Consider the following 11868-nt stretch of genomic DNA (forward strand, 5'->3'; position numbering starts at 1 on the left):
AAGGTAGTCAAGATGCTTACTAAGTATATGGTATTGGTTGTACTCATACTACACTTCTGCACTTTGCGTGTAAATTTTGGAGCTGAGCTGTTGCGGATGACGAATGCTAGCATTAAAGAGGTACCAGCGTTTCAGATACAAGCTACCACTTATTCATGGTAGTTTAGAACTTATATTTCTGTTTCTGAAAATTTCAAACAGATGATGTAATCTTTCTTCATAGTAGAGTTGTAATTGTATTCTTATTCTTAGTCGTTCATGGCTTGGACTACCAGTCCTTGGGATAGTTGTATTAGTTTCCTCCATCATATTTATTGTTTCTTGATGATCTCTCGTTTGAGTTGAGTTATTTATTGTTTGGCTTACTTAATATGTTGGGGTTAGGTGTCATTACGACTATATGGATTTTTGGATCGTGACAGTGTGGCACCTGCTGATGCATGAACTTCAGCGGTAGTCTTCAATGCCTCGTGCCCAATAGCACTCACCATAGCAAATGGCAAATTTATTTAGGTGCTATACTCAGAGCCTTGCACCCGATACTGTGCCTGAAATATGTCCCCTGTATTGGCCGTGTCGCACCTAACAACACAACAAAGTCGAGCCTGGTACTGTCTGTGTCGCACTCTCACCGCTCCGACGTAAGTTATTTTTATTATTTGGATCAACTCGACCCAACCCCTTTTTTTTAACACAATGAACACCATTTTAAAACACACTCCCTCTTCCCTTTAGCCACTGCTACACCTTACCATGAGATAAGGTAATTTTTCTATCTCTTCTCTATTTGGGGTAGTATCTTCTTTCCTTATTTCATTCCTAATTTAGTTCTAGCTTAGTTCTTTTTTTTTATTCTCATAGTTATGCTTAACAATAGAGGAAAATAGTGAAAAATGTATCCTAACCCTTTCTCCACATACTTGTTCTATTGCTTGCTGATATAAGTACTAGGAACACAACTCCCAAGCCGATTTGGAAGGGCGAGGTAGTCCCTCACATTCAACCATACTCAAACACAATTTGTGCGTGCTAAGTGTTCGATGAATTATCTCAAAGGTGATTAAAGTCTCAATTAGATTCTGAGTCTCTGGGATTGAATCAATTCAGTGTGATGATGACTATAATCATGAGAATTAAGTGTGGGGAGGATCAACAGAGCCGAGGTAGTTTTGAAAGCGTTAAGGCCAATGTCGCTCGTGGCATGTGCTAAACTAGTAAGCTGTCGAGCTGCTTAGTTTATGGCTATATTTATGAATCAGTTTTGATATATTATGAATTGTAAGGTATTGTTTGCTGCCCATATTAAAATGTTGTAGTAAGTTACTGGAGTCATTCATGATCTATGCTAATATCATTCATGTGGATCATCTGTTATTGCTTTGCCCATGTTGTGCATACTTGAAAATTAATCTTGTCTATGCTAATTAGTTAGGTTGAGTACTTCTATCACTCATGTTGAATATGCAGCCATTCTCTGATGTTGCGTGGATGATTATACGCTGAAATATTTAAATATGGCACGTTTTATATTAGAAAGGTCAATTTGAGTTAAGTAGGGTTTGAATGAGTACCTTAAAATTGTCAAAGTGCTCTGATGCTTGAGTTTTAAGTATGGGGTCGTTTCAACCCACTTATGCTTTACATATTATATCCTATGACTAATGGATTGTGTTTGTTTGTAGGTTCTTAGAAAAATGGTTTTTCCTAACCAAGGTGGTGCTAAGGCTAAAGTTAAGGCTCCAGCCAAGACCTTTACTTCAGGACTGTCAGCAAAAAAGTGAATCTCACACTGAGGCTCTGTCTAGCTTCCAAGGTAAGGGCAAGCAAAAGGCCTCTACTTCAACCCCAGTTGAGCCACATGATAAGAAGAAGATATCTTTAGGTTCAAATCTGTGAAAGCTTATGGCAAGGCTTGGTGCAAGAAGTTTAAGCCTCCTACATACACATGATGCAACTATCAATGAACACACCTTCAAAGTGAGTTTATGTTCGCATATGAGAAGCTGTATAAAATAAGACTGGGGATTAGTGTTCAAGAATCCATGCGAGGGAAATGTTAGCTTGATACGTGAGTTCTACGCAAATTGGGATGTTTATGACGAGGAGAACTGGTGCCCACATGAGGGACACTTATTGACATATCACCGATTGCTTTGTGAAAATTCTTGGATGCCTCTAATGTTCCTACTAGATCGCTATCTGAGTTCATAAAGCATCCTGACTATCAGGCTATTAGACACACTTTATGTGATGTCAATTTTGATGCTTTGTGAATTCATGACAAGAAGAGGGCACATAGTTGTTTCCATATGGGAAAGTTCTGAGGCCCGCTTAGATTTTGTTGAAGTTGGTACGAACGAGGATTCTGCCAGGTGACCACTACACTAATATATTGAGAGAGCGAGTGTGTTTAGTCTACTTCTTGATGATTGCGAAGCCATCAACGTAGGATTCTCAGTGTGATTGGAGATTAAGTAGACTAGGACTGGAAAGGTTTTCAAAATATTCTTTGGCAATGTGCTTACGGATCATTTGCGCTCGGAGGGAGTAGAGGAGGATCCGAATTGTGATATTATTTTTGTCATTGTGGTAAGGCGTACTATATTATTAGGGTCAAAGGGACATAAAAGGATGGGCGTGAGCACTTCGACTGCAGCTGAGCGCTATTTCGAGATGATTGTTTGTTTGACAACTTCTATCGGATGTTAGATCTTGAGCTCTAACTTAGTGGTAGAGCAGCTGTTGAGGATGAAATGAGTCAGCTACTTGAGTGACGCCCGTTCAATGTCCATGATATATAGCTGGTTGGTCTTGTGTCAGGTATTGTATTCCTGCCAGAGGAAGACGAGAACACTCTAGAGCCATCTGTCCACGAGGACAAAGCTGAGAATAAGAAGGCTACTGTTGATGATGAGGGGACCGATGGAGATGAGCCTAACCCCTATGGTGTCTACCCTGAGGATAAGGAGCAGGATGCTGCGGTCTACGAGATTGATTCAACGGGACAGGAGTTCCCTTTACCACCCTTATGTATTTGATTTTGATTTTGTTATGCATTGGGGACAATGCACAATTAAGTGTGGCGTGGGGGAAACCTTTTCTATTTTTTATCTTTATAGTAGTAATATTCGAATTAGTTGTATTTTTTTGTTTAGTCACTTGACTTTATTTTTAATTTGTTTCTTGCTTTCCTTAGTTTTGTTTGTAATACTCGCACTATTAATGACCCATAATGGTTAGTAAGTTCTTTATTATATTAGTAGTTTTCACTTTCCTGATATTGAAAAATACCAACAAAAAAAAAAATTAAAAATTGAAGAAAACTACAAAAATATTTTATGCTTTCTTAGGTAGTTTTAGATTAATTTAGCAGGTGTGCATCAGTTCTTTTTAAGAGATGTAACTTGAACCGGATAATTTTCTAAGAATAGTTTAGGACGTAGTTAATAAAAAAAAAAGACTGATATGATTTCTAGGGGCCTTTTGATTTGTTTGGTACCATCGTTGTTAGGCTAGGCATATAGATAACCTTTCCCATGAATTTTGAGGTCATGTGTGCTTTGAAAATTAAATAGCATGCTTTATGACAGCTACTCTCAGTTTCTTGAATAGTTGTATCATCTTAGTGATATGTGTTTGATATTTTATTGTCTTTGTGGATACTTGCTGTGACTTGAGAATTGAAATGGTCGTCCAGAGTGAATCATGTGCATTGTATGAAGTGATATTTAGTATTGCATTTTGTGGCATCTCATATTAGTCTAGAACTTGCCTTTTATGTGGGTCAAAGCAAAATGAGTGAGTCTTGTTGAGTATGATTTAGGCATTTCTTTGATTAGGACTTAGCCTTTTTCCCTCCATTGTTGATGTTATTCATAGTCAACCATTTTGAGCCTATAAACCTTTTCTTTGGCACCCATATTACAAGTCAATTTTTTTTTGTTCTTAATGAACTCTTTAATAAACTTTACCTTCGAAAGCACGTAAGTCGCATAAATGAGCGCCAGAAAAAGTAAGATAAATATTGGGTATCTTTTGGTGAAACCACTGAAAGGAAGAAAGATACATTTGTGTAAGAAAAGAACTACTAGCGGGAATGCAAAGATAGGGAGCTCTATTATTTTTTTTAAATAAATACATCTCTCATACAAATTGATCCATGCTAGCAAGTTGTCAAAATATGAAGTGCTTAAAGAGAAAGAGCCTAATTATGTGATGGTCTCTTGGCAAGGCAATACAGTTGGTTACGATGAATGTGCGCTCGAGAGTGAATGGTATTGTATCAACAAGTGCTTAGGAATGTTAGTCACTACTATCCCAAATATATTCTGCATATCCCTTAACCTACATTGCATCCCTTGAAGTCCTATTTTATTCTACATTAGATAGTGTCACGATCACAAAATCGATCCGATCGTGACGGCGCCTATCGTGAAACTAGGCCAGCCGACACATTTCCAAAATAATCCATATTTCATATAAAACTTAAGTTAAACCATTTTTTAACTGAAATCCAATAAAAGGTACATAGTCAAACCAAAACAAAAGCGGAAAGTAAAAGCCCGACCTCGGGTGTCACTAAGTCAAGAGCAATACTACAATAGTTCCGAAACAAGCTAAGACCAGAATAGTCTGGAAATAGCAACAATGTACTAATAGGAAGATAGAGAAGGAGAAAGGCAAAACTGCGATCGCCAGACATCTACCTCGCTATCTCCGTGAGGTCTGCGACCGGAATAGTCAACAGCCGCTACTGTGCCCTGAGATACCTGAATCTGCACACAAGGTGCAGGGAGTAACGTGAGTACACCAACTCAGTAAGTAACAAGTCCAAACTATGGACTGACAGGTAGTGATGAACCAAACCTCAACAGGTAATACAATTAAACTGTACAGAAAATTAGGCATGCTTGCAGTTCGAGTATTAGACTCAACAGGAAATAAATACAAGTGTGGAGTATAAAGCTCCACAAATCTCTATATACCAATGTACAGAAAGCATGAAAAAATGTACCATGTACATCCACTCTCAAGTGCTCAACCACTCGGTACTGTATATGGCCATTCGACCCAAGGAAGATCCATTCCGAAATATATACACATTACAAACCGCCGTCATCCAGTACCGAGGAAGGCCATTCCAACCCTATGGAGAAGATCCATCTCCAGATATAAATACTTCGGACAAGATCCATATCCAGGGAAGATCCATCCCTCAATAACATCAACTATGCTCACTGGGGGTGTATAGACTCCGAAGGGGCTCCTTTCAGCCCAAGCGCTATCACAAGCCAACGAAGCCATAATCAATAATCCGCTGCGGCATGCAGCCCGATCCCATACCGTCACTCATAATCAGGCTCTCGGCCTCACTCAGTCATAACTCTCCAGTCTCACACACATGGGCTCACAATACCAAGAAACTAGCCTGGAACAACGATATGATGTACCAAATAACAATAACTGAGACTGAGACATGATATAATATGCATGGACAAGACTGAGTACAGAATATCAATGGAGCTAATGATATAACAGCAAGAAACGACCTCTCGGGTCTCAACAGTTATCGGCGTGAAGCCTTAACATGATAATTAGCATGATTTATAGCTTATTAACTTAATTACATAATCATTACACATGTATCAGCAAGAAAGAGTCACTAAGCGGTGCCATGGAATGATCCAGGCCGCAATTCTCACGGTGCACGCCCACACGCCAGTCATTTGACATTTCGTCACCTCAATATTAATCATAGTGCACATAGTTTGGGGTTTCGAACCCTCAAAACCAAGTATGGAAGCGTTACTTACCTCAACCAAGCAAAAACAATAACCCGCGATGCCCTTGCCTCTCGATCCGGCCTCCAAATTCTCCGAATCTAACCAAAATCAGTATATTATCATCAACATACACTAAAGAAATGAAACCCATACGAAAATTATCAAATTAGATAAAAAATCCCGAATTTGCTCAAACCCGGACCCCGGCCCCACGTCTCGAAATCCAACAAAAGTCATGAAACTAGAAACTCCTTTCACTCCCAAGTCCATACATACCAAAATCATCAAAATCGAACCTCAAATGGTCCCTCAAGTCCCCAATTTAAACTCTCCAATTTCAAGCCCTAATCTCCCAACTTTCTTCTCTAATTTCCACTAATATCATGATTAACAATGGAAAAATGGTCATAAACACAAGATATAAGGTCCAAGTAGCTTACCCAACTGATAACCCTTGATCCCTCTTGAGAAATCAATGCCCAAGCTCCACACCCGTCTTCAAAAATGGAGAAATTAAGCAAAATTCGCGAAGAAGACCTTTTTATACCTTCTATCCAGTTTATTCCGCATCTGCGGTCTCAAACACTTAACCTTGGAAATCCCGCTTCTGCGGTCAGCTTCTCGCTCCTACACTCTCGCATGTAAGGTCCTTGTGCGCGCCTGTGGTTCTCCTCAGCTCCCCAATTCTTCGCATATGTGATCCAATCTCGCTTCTGCGAGGCTCGCACCTGCAATCCCCAATCCGCAGGTGCGGAAATGACAGAAGCAGCAAAGTTCAGCTGCTCAAACCAAATCCCAATCCTTCCATTAACCATCCGGATTCATCCTGAGGCCCTCGAGGCCTCAACCAAAAATACCAACAAGTCATAAACCACTATTCAAACTTATTCAAACCGTCGGAACACCCCAAACAATACCAAAATACCAAATCAACCTCGGATTTAAGCCTAAGAACTTAGAAACTTTCAAATTCCACAAATAATACCGAAACCTATCAAATCACCTCCGAATGACGTGAAACTTTGCACCACACGTCACAAATGACACTACGAACCTGCTCCAATTTCCGGATTCTATTCCGACCACGATATCAAGATTTCCATTGCCGACCTGAAAATGCCAAATTTCCCATTTTGCCAATTCAAGCCTAAATCTACCACGAACCTCCAAAATACATTCCGAACATGCGCCTAAGTTCAAAATCACCTAACAAAGCTATCCGAATCATCAGAATTCACATCCGTAACCTTCCACTCATAAGTCAATATCCGATTGACTTTTCCAACTTAAGCTTCTAAATTAGAGACTAAGTGTCTCATTCCACTCCAAGACCGCTCCGAACCCTAACCAACCAACACGACACGATGAAATACAGCTAAACAATACATAAAGAAGCCAAAATGGGGGAAATGGGACTGTAACTGATGAAACGACCAGCCATGTCGTTACATCCTCCCCTATTAAACAAATGTTCGTCCTCGAACGAGTCTCGAAACATACCTGAAGCCTCAAACAGGTGTGGATATCTGCTCTGCATCTCCCACTCGGTTTTCTAAGTAGCCTCCTCCATGGGCCGACCTCTCCACTGTACTTTCACTGAAGCTATATCCTTTGATCTCAACTTTCGGACCTGCCTCTCCAAAATAGCCACTGGCTCCACATCATATGTCAAATCATTGTCTAACTGAACCGTGCTAAAATGCAAAATATGAGACGGATTGCCAATATACTTTCAGAGCATAGAAACATGAAATACCGGATGCACACTCGACAAGCTGGGTGGCAAAGCAAGCTCATAAGGCACCACCCCAATCCTCCGAAGCACCTCAAAAGGCCCAATGAACCAGGGAATCAATTTACCCTTCTTCCCAAATCTCATAACACCCTTCATGGGTGAAACCTTCAGTAGAACCTTCTCTCTAACCATGTAATACACATCACGAACCTTCCTATCAGCATAACTCTTTTGTCTTGACTGCGCCGTATGAAGCCGCTCCTGAATCACCTTTACCTTGTCCAAAGCATCCTATACCAAATCTGTACCCAGAATCCTAGCCTCTCCCGGCTCAAATCAACCTACTGGAGATCTACACCGTCTCCCATACAAAGCCTTATATGGAGGCATCTGAATACTCGGTTGATAATAGTTGTTATATGCAACCTCTGCTAGTGAGAGAAACTGATCCCATAACCCTCCAAAATCAATGACACAAGCGCGCAACATGTACTTCAATATCTAAATAGTGAACTCGACTGCCCATCCGCATGAGGGTGAAAAGATGTGCTCAACTCGACTTGAGTACCCAACTCTCGCTGCACGGCTCTCCAAAACTGCAAAGTGAACTGAGTACCTCTATCTGAAATGATGGAATTTGGGACACCATGCAGGTGGATAATCTCTCGGATATAAATCTCAGCTAACTGTTATGAAGAGTAGGTAGTACACATAGGAATGAAGTATGCGAACTTGGTTAACCGATCCACAATCACTCAAATAGCATCGAACTTCCTCAAAGTCCGTGGGAGTCCAACTACAAAATCCATGGTGATCCGCTCCCACTTCCACTCTAGAATATCCATCTGCTAAAGCAAGCCACCCGGTCTCTGATGCTCATATATCAGCTGCTGACAATTAAGGCACCGATCTACAAATCTCACTATATCTTTCTTCATTCTCCTCCACCAGTAGTGCTGTTGTCACGATCCAAACAGATGGGCCGTACGAGCACCATATACCTTACCCAACCGAGTACCAATATAATGTATGTTTCATGTCATACTATCATAGATAACTGAGCCGGAAGGCTGCCGTGAGTTAAGTAGAATATAATATGTGATACCAATTTATACATAAGACATACGGGCCTATAAGGCCAAACTAACCACTCGTATACTGAACATAGGCCGACAAGGCCATACAATCTTTTACGTACATGACATCTGTCTACAAGCCTATAAGAATACATAATTTTCATAAAGGTTGGGACAGAGTCCTGCCATACCAAACAATACACGTCTAAATCATACTAACCAAACAAGCAACTCCGAAGCAAATGGAGTGCACCAATATCTTCCGCTGAGCTGATAGCCTACTTGGAGGGCTCTCGACCTGTATATCGGGACCTGCGAGCATGAAACGCAGCATCCCCAAGCAAAAAGGACGTCAGTACAAATAATGTACCGAGTATGTAAGGCATATAAATAAGTACATAACAGACATAGAAGAAATATAGAGTAAATAACTCAACCTGTAAGTCTGGAAAACTTTGTAAATCATAAAATACTTATAGTGTCATGCATATACGTATGAATGTCATATCGTGCATAGATACATGTTTCATAACATCATCAGCCTCTAAGGGAATCCCATCATATCATCTCGGCCACTATGAGAAAAATCATCAACGTATACCAACTGATCAAGTGGTGGTGCGTATATAACGTCGTAACCTTTTCCTATATCCCATATACATATATATATATATATATATATATATATATATATATATATATATATATATATGCATATATAATGCCATCTAGTCATGGGTCAATGTACATGAATGCAATGCATGATAAATACGTTAATAAAATCTTTCGGAATGTCATAAGACCATTATGTCTTTGAGTAATATCATGAAGTAAACTTTTTCAACTTACGTATTTTTTGAAACCCATGAACAGAGGATAAAATAAAAGGACACATGAGAATTCAAGAATGTAGGTATTTCTAATACTTCTATGAATAGAGTCATTTGTGGAAGTTGTGCATTTTCTCGTTTCGTTTTTATCGTATGGATCATGCCAAAAGAAAGAAGGGATAACCTTAACATATCTGAACTGATTTTCTTGAGAAAGATTGCATCGTATTCCCTTATAATTGCAAAATCTCACAACAGTAACACAAATCCAATGCCTACTAAGTGATTCATCATGTGTTATTTAGTATTGGAGTAGGAAAATGTTATGATTTCCTTCATGAGGTCTAACGTGAGTTCTTAATGGAAAGAACCATTTACTTGAATATCTTAAAAATCTTAGAGACCAAATGAACTAAATTGGTCACGCATCTCTTAAGTGTGTTTGAATGGGTGTGGGCCCACTTTAAGTGGTGACTAAGACACTTTAATCGACCAAAATATGACATCTTGCAAGACTTATAAGAGTCATATTAATTGCAACATTTTGCTGCCACGTTTTCAAGGTTATCTAAAAGATTATAAGAAGTTATCAACCCATTTCTTAATAACTTTTTAATTTTCCATTAACCAATACCCCACATAATTAAAATTATATCAACTTACTTAAAATACTACTTACTTTTAACACACCTTATACACCTTACTATCATGATCATGTAGTATCTTGTATGACACTAGTCCATAAATATCAGGTATTAGTGCTCAGCCCGTATATTATCCCAACATGCCAAACTTGGACGAAAATTCATTTTCTTTGACTTGCTTCCCTTCTCATCTTTACGAATTTACTCATCACTTGTGAAATAGCATAATCCGTATAATCTCCGAATAATCTTTTCCTTGGACTGATGTCAATTACCTTACGACAAATTCAATGTACAATACTATAGGGTGCAATATCGTCGTAATTTAATACTACGAAGCATAACATCATCATAATGTAATACTGCAATGCGTAACATCATCGTAATATAATACTGTAGGATGTAACATCATCGTAATATAATACTATAGGATGTAACATTATCATAATATAATACTGCGGGGCGTAATATCGACTTAATATTGCGGGGCGTAACATCATTCCCCTCTTTGGAACATTCGTCCTCGAATGTTGACTGATGCTCTTATCATTTTCATAACCTATAGCTCTTGTGAATACCTTAATGCTCTCATTACCATTTAGGCAATTGTTCTATGAATAAATCCAAAGTCCATGGCATTCCTCCCCTTTAGGCCTCTTTCTCACGCCACGACTTGTGGCCTGAATCCTTCTAATCTCGTAACTGTTGCTACCTTCTTTCATGCAGTCTGTACGACTCTAACCTTGTAAGTACGCCCATGCGATCCTCTCTCCTTTTTCCTCCAGCTTTTAGCCAATCTTTAGGCCTCACTTTATGAACATATACAGAGCTTGGTGAGATGTCCCTCTGGGCATCTATAAGTATACTGAAGTTTTTTGCTCGATACTTTGTCGAATTTACGAATATTGCTATATCTTATTTCATAGACTCGATTATCCATTCGTATGACTTTACTACATCTAAGTAGGTTAGTATACCATCTCTCTTACTTTGATTTGTCATTACTGAGGTCTGTGACCAAACTCCAAGTTACTTTCGTTGCTTATCGTATATGTATAAGGCTAAGTCCTTTAATGCTTCCTCATTATTGTTCATCTTAAGAATGACGACCTAATCACAGCTCATACTTTGTGACTTTTGTCCATCTATTATGATTCGCCTCAATATTGATCTACAATATACCATTGATAACTTGAAACTTTTATGTAATATCTTGCCACTATGGCTTACGTTGCACCGACAAATATTTGAAGTGATTTCCATAATCGTATTTCATAGCATCCCAATGTGATTCACCCTTCGTGAATATTTTAATCCTGTGCAACTCATGAAATCCCCATCTTCTTTTTCTTTTCTTTTTTCTTTTCAAATCATTACTCAATCGAAGGCCCAAATGTCATCTTTTACTTATCACAATTACACCCTCATTCCATTAACAGCGCAACATTCCATTTCTTCCAAATGCTATTAGTCTTAGACTCCTTTGAGTTCATTCAAGCTATACTGAACATTATATAACTTAGATAAAATATTAACTCTCTTATTTTCATGGACATAATCCCGAGGACTTATCCATTCTCGTCACCTTTTCATTTGCCTTTCCTTATCCTTACTTATGTCTTCTTAAAACTTTGTCGCTCTACCATACTTTAGCTTGCGACCTATACATATCCATTTATACTACTCTCAACCTTCCTTCAACTTGCTTGCACTATAGATTTCCTTATGTTATTCTGGAACGCCAAGCGAGACATCACATCGTCTCTAACTCTTCTCTACTCTCTTAACTAGACCTCTTGG

At 39.0% G+C, this 11868-nt stretch overlaps 1 long non-coding RNA gene across 2 annotated transcripts; it reads left to right on the top strand.

Annotated features, from left to right (window-relative positions):
- Nucleotides 1–703: 703 nt before the first annotated feature.
- LOC104240877 (uncharacterized) lies at nt 704–3256 on the top strand. 2 transcript variants are annotated; one of them, XR_714565.2, is made up of 3 exons: nt 704–763; nt 946–1214; nt 1683–3256. It is a non-coding gene; the product is annotated as an uncharacterized lncRNA (long non-coding RNA). The 2 variants fall into 2 exon arrangements; XR_714564.2 differs by lacking the exon at nt 704–763 and having other exon boundaries at nt 774–1214.
- Nucleotides 3257–11868: the final 8612 nt, after the last annotated feature.

Source organism: Nicotiana sylvestris, chromosome 12, assembly GCF_000393655.2.
Source record: "Nicotiana sylvestris chromosome 12, ASM39365v2, whole genome shotgun sequence".
NCBI classification, from domain to species: domain Eukaryota; kingdom Viridiplantae; phylum Streptophyta; class Magnoliopsida; order Solanales; family Solanaceae; genus Nicotiana; species Nicotiana sylvestris.